Source organism: Cololabis saira, unplaced genomic scaffold, assembly GCF_033807715.1.
Source record: "Cololabis saira isolate AMF1-May2022 unplaced genomic scaffold, fColSai1.1 scf120, whole genome shotgun sequence".
Taxonomy (NCBI): Eukaryota; Metazoa; Chordata; class Actinopteri; order Beloniformes; family Belonidae; genus Cololabis; species Cololabis saira.
In genome coordinates, this window is record NW_026906284.1 from 31,604 (window position 1) to 51,619 (window position 20,016).

The window sequence follows — 20,016 nt, forward strand, 5'->3', positions numbered from 1 at the left end:
GGACCAGGAAGTGATCAACAGACGAGCGTCCTCATGGACAGCCTTCACTGGATCTCATCTTGGACCTTCAGGTTGGCTACAAAACATTACATATGGTGTGGTCAGAAAAAGGCAAAGGACAACTGACATTTTCCAAATTCTTGTCTTCAACAAACTGAGCAAACTGTACCTGTCCTCAGTAGAGTGCTGAAAACTCTGTAATATGTTACTACAGACCTGGATTCACTCCCCCTTGCCAGCGCGGCTTCATCCTCACAATCCGCAGTGTCATGTTGATTGTCCAGCAGCTGGGGAAAGAATTGGGAGAACTAAAATTCCTCTGTACAGCCAAGCTGAATCAGGACTGCCTTGAGGTAATTAATTAATACAATAATTGAATAGTAGAAATAGTGTGCAAGACAGAAGTAATATTATGTCCTCTAATAGAATCTGTTCTCTGGGATCCGTGGCAAGGGTGGACACAGGTTCAACCCAACAAGCAGGGAGTTTGCCTCAGCCCTCAAAAGTGCCTCCATTGCAAATCTTACCAACAACATGGGGAGCAACTGCCTGTCTGATAATGGCACCCTTTTGCTCAGCACATTTCCTGACCTCAGACTTCACCTGAATCCCCCGACATCGTCTACCTCACAGGTATGTATCAACAAAAGTCACTTGTGTATGGCTGCCTGTCACCTGCCCATTGACAATAAATGTGCACATTTGCTCACCCCTTTACAAAACTGTACTTTCTCAATTTCATTTAGACTAGGAACCTGTATATTTGGTCAAACTTTCAATTAAACATACTATAAAGTCCTTATTGACACCTGCACCATGTATATGCATGTACATTCTAATAATTTCTAGTTTTTATTGTTGCACTACACCGTTTACACGTGGGTACATTACTGCTGTGTCATTGTGATATATTAGCCAAATCCCCATGTCTTTCCTGGTTAAATAAAGGTAAAAAAAACACCCAGTTCAACCTGCTGTATATGATAATGCATGAAGTCAATAGATTAAAAAAATAATAATAAATGAGTCTAACTCATGCTTATATGTTACATAAAGTGTATTACAGAATGTGAAGAACCCACAGAGGAGATGGAGGTGATGACAGAGGAGATTGTGGTGTCAGACTGCATTCAAGGTGAAGTCTTGACGTACATATCTGGCTGGTTGATCAGGGAGCTGAAGGAGGACCCACTACTCTCCTCCTGCGCCAGATGTGAGGAACTGCTGATCCATGTCAATCATGCCGACCACAGCTATGCTGCAACCCTTGGAGACTCGAATATTTTCCTTAAAAGGAAAAAATACACACATGAGGCCAAGTTAATGGAACCATCTAGAGTCTTTCAAGAAGCAGTGATAAAGATGGAGGCAAAACTACAAGAGTCACTGAGAGTGCACTGGGCAGAGTGCAGTCTCCGCAGGACTTTGAGGCAGGAGGTGGAAAACTCTGACGCTTTCTCTGTCCTCGCAGAAGCACACCCGGTGCATGCATTTGTTCTGCAAGAAAAAATAATGGACAAATACATCATATGCAGGATTGGAGCAGAGTTAAGGAAGGGCAACAGGAAAATAAAGGAGGATAAGACGACAGCCAGGAGAAAACTAAAATGTTTCACCAGTTTGCTGTGAAATATTTATATTTCTGCTTTTCTATTGCAATGCTTGGTATGTTGGTGTCTCCAAGTCTTCCCTTAGCCGTCTTCAGCTTGTTCAGAATGACACATCACTCCGGTTTTATTTGCTCTTCACTGGCTTCCTGTTTCTTTTAGAATTGTTTTTAAAATGTTAAATCTAAAATTTTAATCTTTGTTTTGCCCTCAATGGGCTTGCCCCTGTTTATTCATGTGAACAAGTGCGAGTTCAGAACTCCACTAGAGGCCTACGGTCCTCAAATCGGCTCCTGCTGGAAGTCCCTAGGACCAGGACTAAACTCTGGGGTGATCGGGCCTTCTCCGTTGCTGGACCAGACTCTGGAATAAGCTGCCCCCAGAAATGCGCACCATCACTGACTTTGGGGTTTTTAAATCCAGACTGAAAACCTGGTTATTTAGACTGGCTTTTAATACATAGTATTGATGTGATATATTCTTCATTTAATTTTAATGGTTTTATTATGTTGTTTTTAAATTGTTTTGTTTTAATGTGGATTTTAATGGAAAGCACTTTGGTCACCCTGTGTGTTGTAAAGGGCTTTAGAAATAAAGATAGATTGATTGATTGATTGATTGATTGATTGATTGATTGATGGATTTCGGGAAGAGAGATTGGAACGTCTGACTTCATGCACAATAAAATAACTGCTAAAATCCCATTGAATGTGTGCGCTTCCGTTTTTTCTATAAATATTTCGGATTAATGTTGTTTATAACAAGTTATCTCTGAATATAAAAAAATCTAATTTTATTATCTTTGGTGCCAAAAAAAAAAAAATCATACAACAAGGATTTATCTAAAATTACAATTGAGTCTACAGAAATGCCCCAAGTATCATCTACAAGATTTCTAGGATTAATTATTGATGAGCGTTTGTGTTGGAGAGAACAGGTTTATTGTTTGAGTAAAAGAATAAACAAATCTATTGGCATAATAAGTAAAGTTAGACACCTTGTTTCTAAGCAGTGTCTACTTACTCTTTATTACAGTCTTATCTATCCTCACCTTTCATATTGCAATATTGTTTGGGGGAGTACATTTACAGCTACTCTCCATAAAATAAAATCTTAATTCTCCAGAATGGTTTTGTAAGACTTGCATCTCGATCTGTCTGGGATGCTACTGCTGCTGCCTTATTTAAAAATCTACAGATCCTTACTATTTATGACATCAACAGTTACCAAATATGCATTTTTCTTTAAAAGATATTTTCCTCAGAAGGAAATGTTCCTGAGCAATTTAGTTCATACGTTACCACAAACTCTCAATTTCATTCCTACTCAACACGGCAGGCCCTCGCCCTACATCCGCTGAAATGTCTGGAATTGCTTTTCCCACTGTTAATGTTTCTTTTGTACTTCATATTCTGTGTTGCCATTTGTTCAGCATAATATTCATATTTTCATGATCATGTCTACAGTATTTTTTTTTATTTTCTTTTCATTCATGTTCTGCATTCAATTTTTATGATACATTATTCATTTTTATGATTTTGTATCCTCATAACTATATTGTTAAATGTTATTAGGTGGGGGCTCCTCATAAAGCTACTGGCTTGCTCGCTCCTCCCTGCACAGTTTCTTTTAACTGCACTTATTTGTGTAATGTTATTTTTTTCATGTTATGTGCTAAATAAACTAAAACTAAACTATTATCTTGTTCAAAACCAAACGTAGCGTCAACGTTAGCAAAACCGTGTCAAAATTGTAAGCTAACGTCAACTAAGGTTCGTGAATGCCCTCGCCACCTAATTTTCGTAATGCTAAATATGGCTGTTAGTTGTGTAAATATCTAATATTAGCAAAAGAAAATGTAAATAGCCCACTTACCTCTACCGATAACACGCGACGTAACTAAAAGCCGCTGCCGTGATCCATCCACACGTGGTTCTCCTCCTCCTTCTTCTTAGGAGACAGGAAGTGAGGTCAGAGCGGCGACCACGCCCACTTAGGAGACCGGAAGTGTATACCATTCCATACCATTGCCAGTAACGGTAATGCGCTATCTTGTGTATAGAAGATCTTTGGCTAAGCTTAGCCGATTAGCGGCTAACCGGAACAGCTGGCTGAGCAGCGGCGGCTCTGCGGCTGCTCCGCCGCCAGGCTGCACACTCACCCGGGGAGCCGTGGGACGGCTCAACATCTCCCCCTAGAGTCACTAATCAGTAACTACAACAACAATGAAGTGGTACCGGAGAATTTTTGCGAATGCGAGTATATGAGAGCAGTATCAGCCCCGATACCGATGTATCGGGGCATACCTAGTTTTTATATAAAGGAAAATCCAAACCTACATGGCCCTGTGTGAAAAAGTGATTGTCCCCTAAACCTAATAACTGGTTTGGCCTCCCTTAGCAGCAACAATTGCAATCAAGCGTTAGCAATAACTAGCAATGAGTCTTTTACAGCGCTGTGGTGAAATTTTGGCCCACTCATCTATGCAGAATTGCTCTAATTCAGCCACATTGGAGGGTTTTTGATAGTGATGCATCGAAATGAAAATTTGTGGCCGAAACCGAAAATAATAATAAACACTTGGCCGAATACCGAACAATACCGAACATGGTTCTTCGCAGTTTTTCATTTATTTTGCCAATTTTTTCACCATTGCATAAATCAAATAAATTTGATTTAGGCATGCTTTTAAAAGAAAAAAATCTTTTACAAAATTACAAGGTAGAAAACATTTGTTGAACATAAAAAACTGAACATTTTTTAATTTCCCAGCATTTCTTAAATATTCCAGCAGACATTATACCAGCAAAGAACAATAACTTGTAAATAAAATAAATAAATTTAGCAAAATAAATTTTTTGGCCATCTTTGAGCTTACGTTAGGCTTAACTGACTGAACGTTGTAACATAGGCCTTAAAACAATAAAAATGCATTAAAGCGCTACTTTAGCGTTACTTTTACGCCAGATGTAATAGGACATGCACCTTCCAAAAAGTTCAACTTCTGTCTTTTCAGTCCACAAAGTATCTTCCCAAAAGTCTTGGGGATCATCAAGATTTTTTCTGGCAAAACTGGGACGAACCTTTATGTTCTTTTTGCTCAGCAGTGGTTTTTGTCTTGGAACTTGGAACTTTTGTCTTGGCAGGTGAGGCCAGCAGGTCTTTGGATGTTGTTCTGGGGTCTTTTGTGACTCTTGGATTGTGGATAATGGCTCTCACTGTGGTTCGCTAGAGTCCCAAAGCTTTAGAAATGGCTTTGTAACCTTTTCCAGACTGATAGAATTACTTTGTTTCTCATTTGTTCCTGAATGTCTTTGGATCGCAGCAAGATGTCTAGCTTTTGAGGATCTTTTGGTCTACTTCACTTTGTCAGGCAGGTCGTATTTAAGTGATTTTTTTTTTTTGATTGAGAACAGGTGTGGCAGTAATCAGGCCTGAGTGTGGTTGTAGAAATTTCATACAGAGCTATATATGTTTTTTTTTCCCCTTTTAATAATAAAAAGCTTAATTTAAAATTAGCATTTTGTGTTTACTTGTGTTATCTTTGTCTAATATTTACATTTGTTTGATTTGAAACATTTAAGTGTGACAAACATGCAAAAAAATAAGAAATCAGGAAGGGGTAAACACTTTTTCACACGTGTGTGTGTTTGTGTGTATATACACAATAGTTCATGTTCAATATTATGTTGAATATAAATAGTTAATGAATGGGTTTTGAGTGTGTTTTTTCAGCAACTCTCAATTCTTACACTTATTACGTAGACGTATAAGAAGTCTCATCTGAAGGTGTCGTACTGTTAAGAACTAGTTGTAACAAAATATGTTTAACATTAGTCCTCAGAAAATAAACTTAATTGTCTCACAGGAAAAAACCTGAGAGGCAGCACTTTATTGAAACTGAAAAGGCTTTTGATAATGCAGCCAAGATAATGTAAGTCATCTTCTCTGTTACAGAATCATAAAGGAAGACCCAAAAGACACTGCTGTGATGATTGCGAGCAAGTCTTCACCACATCATCAAACCTGAAGAAGCATAAGAAAACTCACACTGGTGGTAAACCGTACAGCTGTGATCAGTGTAGAGCAGCTTTTGCCCAACAAAGTCACCTAACGAGTCACCAACGTATTCACACTGGAGAAAAGCCTTACAGATGTGATCAGTGTGGAGCGGCTTTTGCCCAGCAAGGTGATCTTACGAAACACCGACATATTCACACCGGAGACAAGCCTTACAGATGCGATCAGTGTGGAGCGGCTTTTGCCCATCAAAGTAATTTGACGACTCACCAACGTATTCACACTGGAGAAAAGCCTTACAGATGTGATCAGTGTGGAGCAGCTTTTGCCCAGCAAAGTGCTTTAATGAGGCACCAACGTATTCACACTGGAGAAAAGCCTTACAGATGTGATCAGTGTGGAGCGGCTTTTGCCCGGCAAGTTCATTTGACGACTCACCAACGTATTCACACTGGAAACAAACCATACAGATGTGATCAGTGTGGAGTGGCTTTTGCCCAGCAAGGTCATTTGACGACTCACCAACGTATTCACACTGGAAACAAACCATACAGATGCGATCAGTGTGGAGTAGGTTTTGCCACATCAAGTAATCTAAGGAGACATCAACGTATTCACACTGGATAAAAAGTGTACATTTGTGATCAGTGCTGATATAATTTAAAGTTGAGTTAAAATGCACCAGTTTAGTTAATTTAGTTTGAAAGAAATAATTCACATTTACGCACTGACACACACACCCACACATGGATGATCTGAAGTTTGTGTTTAATGTTTAGTTAGTTGTTGTTTAGGCATCGGAATTGATCCCGAATTTTGTTTCACTTTCTTTTAAGACTTTTTTAAATAAATTCTGATTAATTTGAATGAGAGAAGTTGTTTGTGTTTATTTTATAGATATTTGTCACAGCTGCTGGTTGCAAAGGTCTGTGCTCGGACTCCTTCCTTCAATGTTATTCTGTAACGTCTCCCCTGGCAACAGTCTGGCACGTAGGGAATAACAGCTACTTTGAGACTGATTTAGCTGTTTAGTCATTATTTCCTGATAAGTCAGGTGGTGCCTCGTTTTGATTGATTTCATTTTGATGAGTAATCTTCATTAGTTATTAATAACTATCGTAAGACAATTATCAATCACTTTCTTATAACTGAACCAGCACTCCTTTGTGGCTCAACACCAGCCCCGGTCCTCGGTGTCCACGTCCCTGCAGGTTTTAAATGTGTCCCTACATGCAGGACAGTAGCTCTCAAGGACCAGGGTTGGACACCCCTGGTTTAGGACTTTAGATGCAAATAACAGAGTTTTGACTTTGATTGTAGATGTTATGGAGAACCCATGAAGGGAGGCCAACACGGGAGAGATATGTGGTCTCTTACTGGTTCCTGTCAGCACTCACGCTGCTGCTTTGATCAAATCTAAATCCAGACCTTCACCCAGTGAGGATCTTCAGGACGGGCTGAAGAAGACCTTGCACATCAGTCCCACTCCCCCATCATCAACACACTTAGTGGAAATATAAATGCAGCTCAGGATGGAAATGAATGTTTAGATACATGATGATCTGACTGAAACAAGGACACGGTCACATGACAACTAAAGGAAGTCCAAATAAATATTAGAGTGAGACACTTGTTTAGTCCAGTTTATTGATACTGAATAAATGAAGCTTGTAAAACAGACACAACTGTTGAGACACTGAGACAAATGTATGGCTTATTAAAAAAAACTCAACCTAAAATGGAATTAACAGTTCCAGAAATAAAAGATCAGATTCTACCATCAGAGTACAAATGAAAGGTAGAGCAGAGAAAGAAGAAAAGTGATCAACAAGTGCTCCTGCTGAACAACTACATCTAATACGACTGAACATGAGTCCAACTGTCCACTTCCTGTCAGCAGCTGGACAACCGGACGTCCTCCAGGTATTTTATCCTCTATTTGGGTTTGGAGACGCGGCTGCAGAGACTGCTGGGGTCACTGTTGGTTGGTTTTGATCCTCACAGCAGAATAAGTCACCACATCTTCTTCCTCCTTGACCTGAAATGAACAAACCAGAAACATGATTCATCAGAAATCCTGCTCATCAACCAGTGTAATCACCTGTTCTTCTATATTTACTTACATTTTTCTTAGCAGAAGTCTTTCCAGAGTGATCAATAGAGGCGTAGGTCACGTTGTTCTCCGAATCTACCTGGAGGAGAAAATCAAGAAATACTCAGGAAGTTGTCTTTAAGATCTGTGTTGCTGTTTGAAACCACAAGTTCATGGAAGGACCTGCTGTCCTCCATCTATCTGTCTTCACCTGGAGGTAAAAGTATCTGCTGACAGATTCTCAGCTAAACTCTGCATTACTCTCCGTAATCCTACAATAGTCCTGTAAAACACATTTAAGATGGAAACATTATGAAGAAGCAAAACCACATCTGAGGGAGTCACTTACCTTCATTTTAGTGGAAGTATTTGGATTAAAACCACCAACAGCAGCATAAGTAACATTGTTCTCTGGATCATCCTGGAGACAAACACAAATACAGAAATGTCTCTTAAACTCTGTTACACGAACAGGTGTTTTTAAACAACTTTATTTCACTGTTTCAGAGAGGAATCGACCTCTGAACATCAACGTTGCTGCAGTTCCATGTTTGACCACAAGGGAAGAAACGGCGCTCTGATACTCACATTGTGGAGCATCAGCTGCTGAACATCTGAAACAAAGGTCACATTTCAAGAGTTAGTCAACAACATCATTACATGTCCATCACGTTAATTCAGTAAATAATGTTTCTACTAATAAACTTCTGCTCTGCATTAAAGTTATTATCAGGACGTCTCAACAAAGAAATATCCAGCTGATCCAAAACACTCCAGCAAGATTTTATATAAACATTCAGATTCAACTTGAGCATTTTTTAAATGTCTTGTTCTTCAAAGTAGAATAAATGTAGTTTTCTTCACATATAAAGACACCAGGAACAAATCTGTGGAGGATCAAGACCTCAGAGTTGTTTCATCTCAACAGAGGACTCTGACGTGTCTTTGTTTCCTGATGTGTGTGACAACAAGTCAAAGTTAAAGGAAACAACCCTGAATGTTTAAAAGTGAACATACAAAGCTGTTTCTGTAGAATATTTACTTTTGTTACACTTCAGTCGATGCTTAAGGTGGATTTGTTGTATAAGAGTAATGGATTTGGTTTCCAATGAAATAATTAAAAAAAATGAACAAAACGTTCTTGTTTTTGATATATTTTCTCAGAAACAGAAACAGAAACTTGTGTTTGTTTGAACGTACTGAAATCAGTGACCTGAGGTGTGAACGTGGTTCTCCAACAACGACCCGGTCCTCCACTGACCCACGTCTACATGTTATACCAGCTGCTGCCACCGGGGGGCGTCTCACAGATGACAGGAGCGTCGATGGAGGACGGAGGCTGAGGACAGACACCTGCATGAAAATAATATTATGTTATTTAAACAAATTCCTATATTATTTTCATGCGAGATTCAGCCTGCTTATGTTTATTGTTTACTTTTTCTGCAGGGCTTCTTCATCTCTTTTTGTGTTTGTAAAACAATGATGACGTAAGTAGAACGTATGCGCGCGCATTTTGGCAACAGAAGATGGTGGAGATGAACAGCGTGTCAAGCTATGCAAGAGGATTATCACCCAAAGATCGCGAATTTTACCTTAATAAGTTGACTTTGACAAATGGTGTCCGACTTCCAGATCCGTGTTCTATTAATGAGTGGGTTGAAGACGTTAGCAAGTGGCCAAATGTACAGTGGTCAGATATATTTACCTATTTAATTGAGAAACCGAGCGTGTACACGAGAGAGAAATTACCAGCCTATAAATCACTGGATGCTTATGAATACGTTCTCTGTGGTCATGTACAGAACGTCAAATACCATGACATAGACTCAGAGTTTTGTGTTTTGAGATCAGAAATTGTACTTAGAGGTCACTTCCCCACTGGACCAGCCCCCTTACTTGCACAGTGGCAAAACATCAGAAAAACAGCTGCGACTAGTGGAGAAGACGGGATAACAGCCGATTATGGGCTTAAATTAAAGACAGTTAGACTTGACAGTGACCCGTACAGTTACCCCAAGAACCAGTGGTCCATGGACACTAATATTTGGTACAGTTACCAAGAACCAGTGGTCCATGGACATTAATATTTGGTACAGTTACCAAGAACCAGTGGTCCATGGACATTAATATTTGGTACAGTTACCAAGAACCAGTGGTCCATGGACATTAATATTTGGTACAGTTATCAAGAACCAGTGGTCCATGGACATTAATATTTGGCCACGAATCCAGTTTCCTGATATTTATATGTACCGGTACTTAATTTCTACGCCGGGGAAATACACGAAGCAAAGCTTGAAGGCTTACAAAAGTCTTGATGCTTGGTCCGACTTCAAGGCAGGATTTGTTGGTGAAATTAAAGTGATGAGGACACCGAACTTTATGATTTGACCGTTTAACGTTAGCTACCCAAAAATCCAACATTACCTGATACAAAATGGGAACCGCAAATCCACGTTTCGGTGCCTGGAATCCAGTTGTTTCTGAGAATTGCAGCGATCCATTTGTCTCTCTTAAAGGTATAGTCTGTAATCGTATTCAAAAACATTTATTGTTATACTGGGTGAAATGGTCCTTCCATCCTGAGAATAGCCAGTGAATAATGTCATCAGAAAAAGGAAAGAAAAACATCTGACCTCTCTGACAGCTTTAATCCTGTAAAAACTCTGACCAATCTGTTTTTTGCGCACCAAATGGCACGGATTGGTCAGAGGACCAGAGGATTGGCAGGGGGGAAAGAACCAATCAGATGCCTTCATTTTAAGTCCCGCCCCCGCCCCCCTCTGTCCCATGCGCGCACTCGTTACGTCGAAAATCTTGCCGGAAAACTTCACACACTGGAGTCAGTTTGCTGAAGAATGGCGCAGAAAACGAGAAAACGCAGCCAAAAATACCACCTCCCCAGTATGGGTGTCCGTGGGGATGGAGGCAAGGGCGGAGAGCGCCGGTGCGGCTGGCAGTGCGCTGTGGTGCTGTGCAGGCTCCGTTGCCACGCCTATGCCGTAGGCTACGCCGTATCCTACGCCATAGGCTACGGCGTACCCTAGGCAGAGGTGGCAAATCCGGCTTCAGAAAGTAAAAGTCCTGCCATATATTTGTTCTGTCCATTCACTAAAACCAGGTGAGTTCACTAATTAGCTCATCTACCTGGCTGAAGAGCTGTGCTGATTAGAATCAGCTGGTTGAGTGAATGGACAGAACAAATACATGGTAGGACTTTTACTTTCTGAAGCCGGATTTGCCACCTCTGACCCTAGGGTACGCGGCGACACGGACCATTCTGCGTTGGTGTACTGCGGAACCATAAATCAGCCTTCAGTGTGTGCTCTGTGTGCTGTTCTGAACTTCTCTGTTGTGCTCATTTTACTGAGACGTCGGGTCCCTCCGCCGAGACACAACTTTTGCGGTATGCGTTCATTGTTGTGTCTAAAAATGATGCGCACTGCCCACCCAATCAGAAACGGTACAGATATTCTGTGATATTTATTTATATTTATAAAAAAATAAAATTATAAAAAAAATAAAGGATCCCCGTAACTTTAATTGGGTGGGCAGGATGCACGTTTGGGTGGGCACAGCCCACCCCTGCCCCCCCCCCTAAAACCGGCCTCACTTACAGGTGAATGAGACATGGGGTAGTTTTGTTGAAAATGTGCTGTACAAAATGTCCTGGAAAACTCGACTCCTGCAAATGCGCGTTCCCCAAAGTTTGTGGGGGCGTGGCTTTGGACGGAGCGCTGCCGGGAGGGGGAGGAGGGGGGGCGGGGCTTAGAGGAAATGCCACTTTCAAATCTTGCTAGCTCTCCAACATTACTGACTATACCTTTAACTCGAGCAAATCGAGCAAACTTCAATTGCGTCGATCAAGGTCGCCAAATCTGCGCATGCTCTCAACTTCCATCACGTTTATACCTGCTGTGGAATTAAGGACCTCAAGGCACTTGCGAAAATGTGGATCAAAACGACAAAGTTGGTGAGTCTCTATACTTTAAAACACTTTTTTTTTCCGTTTAATGACGAAGACTGGATTGTTAAACATTTATACAACTGCTGGGACGCTGAATTAGTTTCTGCTGTGTTATTATTGTCTTTTTTTTTAGAGACAGTCGAATGCTTGCAGTTAACCGCCATCAAGCATGCTTGATGCCATTTCTTATTTATTTTTCACTTTTTTCCACATTAACTGAGTCCTACCTAGACTTTTTATTTTGGTCATGCTGATAGAAAAGTTGCATGCTTAAATTACAATGACCATTTGAACGTTTTCTACACTATTGCCCCTCATGTAAATAAAAATTTGATTTTTTTTGTTTTAAATGTTTGTAGCCTATGCTGACTAACATTAAATAAAAGTTTAAACAGAAGTCTTTAATTTGGTATGCGTTGCATTATATTGCTGTTTTTCTTTATGTAATTAACCTTCCAAAGGCAATTTGCAGTTGAATTAGTGTGTAGTTCATCCTCCCTTCCGCTAGATGTCGCAGGAGGAGCTCTGTTTGTTTTGAGGGAGCGTCGAAGAAATAGTTTAAATCTCGGCGGCATTAGTTCACGTCATAATTTAAACATATATCATATTACAGCCCAAAGACAGCATACATGCACTATAAACTGTATTAAGTTAAAGACGCAAGTGATATTTATATTGAAGCGTAAATGTGAGGAAATGTGTTTTTCTAGCGCCCTCAGGGCTTTAGCGTTTTTCTATTGGTCCGCAGCGTGTCACGTGGCCAGGAAGAGTTCTGGCCGCTTGTTTGTGGTATTAAATTCACTTAATTTACCGAAAGACGCTAAAAAGAAAAATAGTTTTGCAGGACCTACATTTGTAGTAATCACTGTTAGTAATCTAACCTGGAAAAAAAAAATTATATATATTTTTTTTCAAAACCGTGAGTTTAAAGGAGGGAGCCGGGAATAGGGAGGTTTCCTCCAAACCATTGTGGTTATCGCTTCTCGGCCTTTTGGCTAAGATCAAGTGTAGTATCTGTTCTTATCAGTTTAATATCCGATACGTCCCCTACCCGGGGACCATATATTAAATTGATTTTTGGAACAGGGAGATGGAATAGGGGCTTGCTCCGTCCACTCCACGCATCGACCTGGTATTGCAGTATCTCCAGGAACGGTGCACTCCTCCTAACATGTACAATATAAAATATGGCACACTAAACGATTATTAACCTTCACTCTTCCTGGTTCATGCGTGCAGGTCACGGGGGGGAAATGACCCCCTCAATTTCTGAAGAACATGAGTTGCCCCCCCCCCAATAGAAAAACCCTAAATTATTCAAAATTGAACAAATGTATTTTCAGACGTAAAGGTTGAATATGTAGAATATTTATTAAAAATATATTTCTAAAAAAATAATACATCCACGGTGCGTTTTGAGGTGTACATATCAATTAATCGTGCATAAAGTAGTCCCATAGGATAAAAGGAAGATGGTGAGAAGAATTTGAGATGAGTAGACACTACATGCCCAAAACCCTTCAAATTATAATTTACGAATATAACAGTTAAGTAAGCAGTGACACACACTGTTGGCTGTTTAGGACAAATAAACAAGAAAGGTAAGCACAATAAATGATTCCCTGTGCAGTATTTTATGGCGAGCCTTTACCAATTTATGATTTAATTTATGCATGGTATGAGTTGCATATTGGCAAAAAATTAAAAATTAAAATCACGTTGGTGTCCCCCTCAATCCTGACATCGGATCTGCACCCCTGACTTGGTTTTATTCCGGGTAGTAGCTGAAGTAGAAATTGTGATACTGGTGTAGAAAATGAGTGGATGGATGTTTATTCCATGTTGGTTCTGCAGTTCACTCTTTTCTCCACTAGAGGGCGACAGAGCGATAAGATGTTTTAAAGCCTGGGGCCTGTACTACGAAACAAGTTCAACATACCCAGGATATCTTTTCCTTATCCAGATTCACTAACCCGGACAATTGCAATCACGCTAAGCGGTCACACGACGGTGGTTATCAACTCGGTATATCAACCCAGGTTTCTCCAATCTGGATATGAGTGCGTGCACATAAAAGGGGCGGTGTTTTCAGCGCATGACCAATCGCAAGCATGGAGAAGTCCGCTGTCAGAGCCGCTTATTTCAGTAGCGAAGAGCAAACAATAATTTTACGGAAATATGATGAGTATAGGCATATAATACAGGCAAAAAGCAACACAGTTGCAGCTGCAAAATGCAGGAAAGACAGCTGGCAAAAGATCGCTGACTGTATAAATGCGTAAATTCATAGGGATATAAACATATATTTGAATATTCTGGGAATCTTAATCTTAAACTGTAAACCATGATCAGCAATATTAAAATAATAAAAGGCTTGCAATATTTCAGTTGATTTGTAATGAATCCAGAATGTATGACATTTTTTTGTTTTTGTGTTTGCATTACAGAAAATCACAATATTCTAATTTTCTGAGACAGTCCTGTATATATTGGTTCTATAACTATTGTTGTTGACCGATAACTTGTGCTGATGCTGTACCAAAGAATTGGGTTTTTTTATTTATTTTATTTAATTTTTAATTTTTTCAGGAGGGGGGTATTTAGTATTTTAAAGTGACTTCTCAGAATGTTCGAGGGACGAAATTGAAAATCCCTTTTTTGCTATCCCCTTACAAATGCATCTTCTTTTTTATTTCTTCTTGATTTATTTATTTAATTGGTATTAGTTTTGGATTGACTGTACATTGGATTTTGGGTGATGATTTGTTTTATTTATTCATTGATTGATTTATTTTTTATTTTCTCCTCCACCTCTTTTTTTCTTTTTTTCCTTTTTTTTTTGGATCGTTCATACAGGTACTCATCAGGGAAAGCAAAGGGGTTTTGGCGGTCCCTGAATACGCGTTCTCTTCGGAGGGATCCTCTCACGATCCGCGCACCGAGCTCCACTGGATTCATTTTCCAAGAGAGCTGATTGGTCAGGGGGCAATGCTTTTATACCCGGCGATCTGTATCTCGAACATAACCTGCTCCGGAGCAGGTTAGCTGTTCAGCATAAGTTACCATGGCGATGTACCCCGGTAAGAAGTGAACCACCGTCGTAGTCCTGAAAACCCAGGGTTAAACCTGAAGTTACCTTGCTAACCCCAAATCCCGCTTCGTAGTACAGGCCCCTGGTGAACAGCAGAACGGGGTTTTTATTTACGTGTAAGAACAAGGTTCAGTAACCAGATTAATAGGAACATCTACTTGTGGTTTTGAACTGTATTAAAATATGTTCAAATCCCATTATAAATCAACCCGAGTGGTTGACTTTCTAGATCAATAGGTGGCAAAAGCAGGACATGCAGCTTCTACCACTGGTGAACAAAGGAAGTTGTGAGCAGACACAGACCTCGCATTTCTATGTTTTATACACTTCTTTTAGATAACACGTGAATCAAATAATGTATATCTTCAGTTTAGTTCCGTTTTGTGTCACTTGAACCTCTTGTTGGGGTCATCTGTGGGGGGGTAATCGGAGGAACTCTGATATTCCTTTATCTGCTGCTTTGTAGATTCAGCAATGCATTATGGGAAATACCCGTTTTCTGTTTGTTATTTATTTTTTATAATCAAAACATCGTCAATTTTCACCTTTCAGCACACATTCGTTGTTTGTACTAAAATAGTGAAGTGTTCAGGGGCCTGTACTACGAAGCGGGATTTGGGGTTAGCGAGGTAACTTCAGGTTTAACCCTGGGTTTTCAGGACTACGACGGCGGTTCACTTCTTACCGAGGTACATCGCCATGGTAACTTATGCTGAACAGCTAACCTGCTCCGGAGCAGGTTATGTTCGAGATACAGATCGCCGGGTATAAAAGCATTGCCCCCTGACCAATCAGCTCTCTTGGAAAATGGCATGCCCTTTTGAAGAGAACCAGTGGAGCTCGGTGCGCGGATCGTGAGAGGATCCCTCCGAAGAGAACGCGTATTCAGGGACCGCCAAAACCCCTTTGCTTTCCCTGATGAGTACCTGTATGAACGATCCAGAAAAAAAGAAAAAAGAGGTGGAGGAGAAAATAAAAAATAAATCAATCAATGAATAAATAAAACAAATCATCACCCAAAATCCGATGTACAGTCAATCCAAAACTAATACCAATTAAATAAATAAATCAAGAAGAAATGAAAAAGAAGATGCATTTGTAAGGGGATAGCAAAAAAGGGATTTTCAATTTCGTCCCTCGAACATTCTGAGAAGTCACTTTAAAATACTAAATACCCCCCTCCTGAAAAAATAAAAAATTAAATAAAATAAATAAATAAACCCAATTCTTTGGTACAGCATCAGCACAAGTTATCGGTCAACAACAATAGTTATAGAACCAATATATACAGGACTGTCTCAGAAAATTTGAATATTGTGATTTTCTGTAATGCAAACACAAAAACAAAAAAATGTCATGCATTCTGGATTCATTACAAATCAACTGAAATATTGCAAGCCTTTTATTATTTTAATATTGCTGATCATGGTTTACAGTTTAAGATTAAGATTCCCAGAATATTCAAATGTTTATATCCCTATGAATTTACGCATTTATACAGTCAGCGATCTTTTGCCAGCTGTCTTTCCTGCATTTTGCAGCTGCAACTGTGTTGCTTTTTGCCTGTATTATATGCCTATACTCATCATATTTCCGTAAAATTATAGTTTGCTCTTCGCTACTGAAATAAGCGGCTCTGACAGCGGACTTCTCCATGCTTGCGATTGGTCATGCGCTGAAAACACCGCCCCTTTTATGTGCACGCGCTCATATCCAGATTGGAGAAACCTGGGTTGATATACCGAGTTGATAACCACCGTCGTGTGACCGCTTAGCGTGATTGCAATTGTCCGGGTTAGTGAATCTGGATAAGGAAAAGATATCCTGGGTATGTTGAACTTGCTTCGTAGTACAGGCCCCTGGTCCCTGTATCCTGTGGTTTAGTTAGTTTATATTGTTGACACCGTCAGTGAGTTTGGTGTGTGTGTGAAAGACTCCCCCAGCCGTGACGTGTACAACTCATACTTACCTGGAAGCGGAGACACCATGATCAACAAGGTGGTTCACCCAAGGCGAGGCTAAGCCATTGCACTTCGGCTTTCTGACCTTTGCGAATTCCCCAAATGTGGGAATCTCGACTGCATAATTTCTGGTAGTGGGGACTGCGTTCGCACTCTCCCCTGATCTAACTGTTCAATGAAAACTTCACTGTCTATTTTAACTGATAACATTGTTGACTGATATGTTCATTTTAATACATTTATTAAAATTGTGACGGCTCTGATGTAAGGACAGTGCAGGAGCGCTGCTTCTGGGGCTCCAGTATCAATAATCAATAATCTATAATATATATAAATAAAATAAATAAATATATATATATATATATATATATATATATATATATATATATATATATATATATATATATATATACACACACACAGTACTCGAGATGAGGGGGGATGGCATTCCCCCTGAAATAAAAACGGTCCAAATCATCCCCCTTTCCATCCCTTATGTCATTTTATCAATTCATTTGGTTTTACTGCTATTTCAACATTTAGAGACATCACGAGAAAAATAACACCAGAAAAATAACTTATTTGAAAATTTTCACCTGTTTCAAGTAAATTTTAACTTGAAATAAGTAGGAAAATCTGCCAATGGGACAAGATTTATCTTCTCATTACAAGCAATAAAATCTTGTACCACATACAGATTTTTCTACTTATTTTAAGTGAAAATCTACTTGAAACAGGTGAAAATTGTTGTTTTTTCCAGTGATGAGTCTTGTTTTAAGTGTAATGAGATTTTTTTTACTAAAATGAGACATTTTAACTAGAAATAAGACAAATATTCTTCTTAAGATTTTGAGTTTTTGCAGTGATCCATGTTACTTATCCTGTGAAGGACAGAGTCATATTGATAAGTTCAGAAAACTGTTTTTTATTGTTGTGTTTTGATGTATTTGATGTAAGCCCAGTGGATATTTAAAGCTTACAGAAGGCTGCATTTAACTGCTGCTATTGTCACAGTCTGAGGGTGAAGTGAACTGCCCCCCCCCCCTACCTGACAACACCTGCAATCACTGTAGTGCAATCATGCCCACAGCATTTAAGCCTCAGTCTCTCTTCAGTCCATGCCAGATTGTCTTGTGTTCTCCAAGCCTTCAGCTGTTTATCAAGTTTTTGACCTTTTTGACCTTTTGACCTTTTTCATCCCCCAGACCACGTTTTTGCCTAAAGGTGCGGGTATGGTTCTGCGTCACACACACGCAGAGCACACGGCGCACCCGTGAGGCCGTCACGAATCGTTCAGAGTTCTCCGTCTCTCCATTTGGTCGCGGTGCAGTACCCCCCGCGGCCACTAGTTAGCGATCTTTTTCTGAATGGTTTATCCGACTTTTTCCGGTCACAGTAAATCAAAGAAATAAGGACAACTATTGTGCAAAAAACAAAAACAAAAAAAATCCCATATAAACGAAGAAAAAAGCCCTGGAAGTTCACTACTGATTCAAACCGGAAACCGGAAATGCTTCCCTTTCAAACGAACCAATCACAGCCCTCTCTGTCTGCGTGTGGTCTGCGTCTCCTCGACGCGTAGTTACAATTTTCGGGAGGTGCACGTCACTGACGGCGCATGTGACGGCGTGTCCTCTGCGTGTACAAAAACCACACGCCGTAGACACGGCGTCGTTTTGACGCAGAAGTATAATTCAGGCTTAAGCCCTTGCCGGTACCTCTGCCTTTGCTGACAGCTTTTTTGGACTTTGACCCTTGCCTGCCCCTCTTCGGATTTTTGCCTGATCCTTGCCTGCCTTGATTTTGTTCAATAAATCTTTTATTAACTGTCTTTTATAACAGTTTTCCCTTGGTGTCTGCATTTGTGTCCATTCCTCGTGTGCCTGACAGCTATGTAATTTCTGCAGTATTTCTGCAGGTGCTTTGGTCAGTGCTATTATTTGGAATATATTATTTGTAATCAGCACAAATTATCTGTCCCCATATGATAAAATCCACCATCCCCCCTGATTTTTTTTTAACAACTCGAGTACTGGACATATATATATATATATATATATATATATATATATATATATATATATATATATATATATATATATATATATATATATATATATATATATATATATATAAAGCTACAATTATCTAACAGTTGTAGCTTTGTTTTGTCTGTAGTTTGTAGTTTTGTCTGAATATAAAGTGACGTTTCATGTTTTCTTTTTTTAGATGACTTTTTTAGATGACTAAAGTTCTATCTATCTAGTAAAAACATGAAGCTTCATTTTATATTCAGACAAACTAATGTGGCAGCTACAACTGTTAGATTTCATCTTTTAAACCAACATTTATCTTAAATGAATTATTTCAGCCAGGTAATTCTCCACAGAGCTGCAGGTTTCTCCCTGGGACGACGCCGCGGGTTGACCCAGCGACCACGTCTGTCCCCCAGGCCGTGAGCTGCTGCTGCTCCCCGGGGCCGGTGGCTCTTCTGATCCCCGAAACATCGGATCAAATTTCTTAACAGGCGTTATTTGGATAAACTGAGCCCAGGTTGGGGATCCGAATTTGGATACAGCCTGTGTGTCCTCTTATCCTTCGCCGTTTGTTTGCTTTCGTCACTTCCGTTTCTCTTCTCGTACACTGATTCGCTACCTGAACAGCCAATCACAGAGTGAGCTGTTTGACCGACATTCGACGCCGATTCCACATGTCGAAAAAAAAACTAGCCCCACAGACGCGCACCGACGGCCTGACGGCCGACAGTCGGCTTGGTGTGTCAGGGCCTTAAGACCTTACTCGGCAATAAAAAAACTCTATTTTCTCATTGGCTGGCAGGTTGGTAACTCCAGATAAGTTCTCTCCGCTGAGAGCTCAGCGCACAGTAGCATACCTTGACTCATTTGTAAGAAGGGCTGTTGGAATTATTGTGCGGTGAGTTTAATTTCTCAGCGTGAAAAATGCCATGTGTAGCGTGAGAGCGTGTGAACTTGAAATGCGTGAGTCTCAGGCCACGTTTACACATAGACCGAATACAAAAACGGATATTTCCCCCTCTACATTTTGAAAGATACCATCATTTACAGAACCCGCATAAATAGCTGTTAAGGTTCTATGAGCAGCCAAACCTACAGGGGGCAGTGTAACGAGAAGCTAAAGTCATGCTAGCCAACTGGAATCCTGGAAAAAACCGTCAACAAATGACACGAGTAACTTCCAGTTACTTCCAAGATGAACGAGAGTCTTTCGTTTGGAGTGACAGAGAAGTGGAGTTA

The 20,016-nt window shown here is 40.0% G+C and overlaps 2 non-coding genes across 2 annotated transcripts; both read left to right on the forward strand.

Moving 5' to 3' along the window:
* Positions 1–12,664: 12,664 nt before the first annotated feature.
* Positions 12,665–12,855, forward strand: LOC133438742 (U2 spliceosomal RNA). The gene has a single exon (XR_009781801.1). It is a non-coding gene; the product is annotated as a U2 spliceosomal RNA (small nuclear RNA).
* Positions 12,856–16,741: 3,886 nt separating this feature from the next.
* LOC133438741 (U1 spliceosomal RNA) lies at positions 16,742–16,902 on the forward strand. The gene has a single exon (XR_009781800.1). It is a non-coding gene; the product is annotated as a U1 spliceosomal RNA (small nuclear RNA).
* The last annotated feature ends 3,114 nt before the right edge of the window (positions 16,903–20,016 follow it).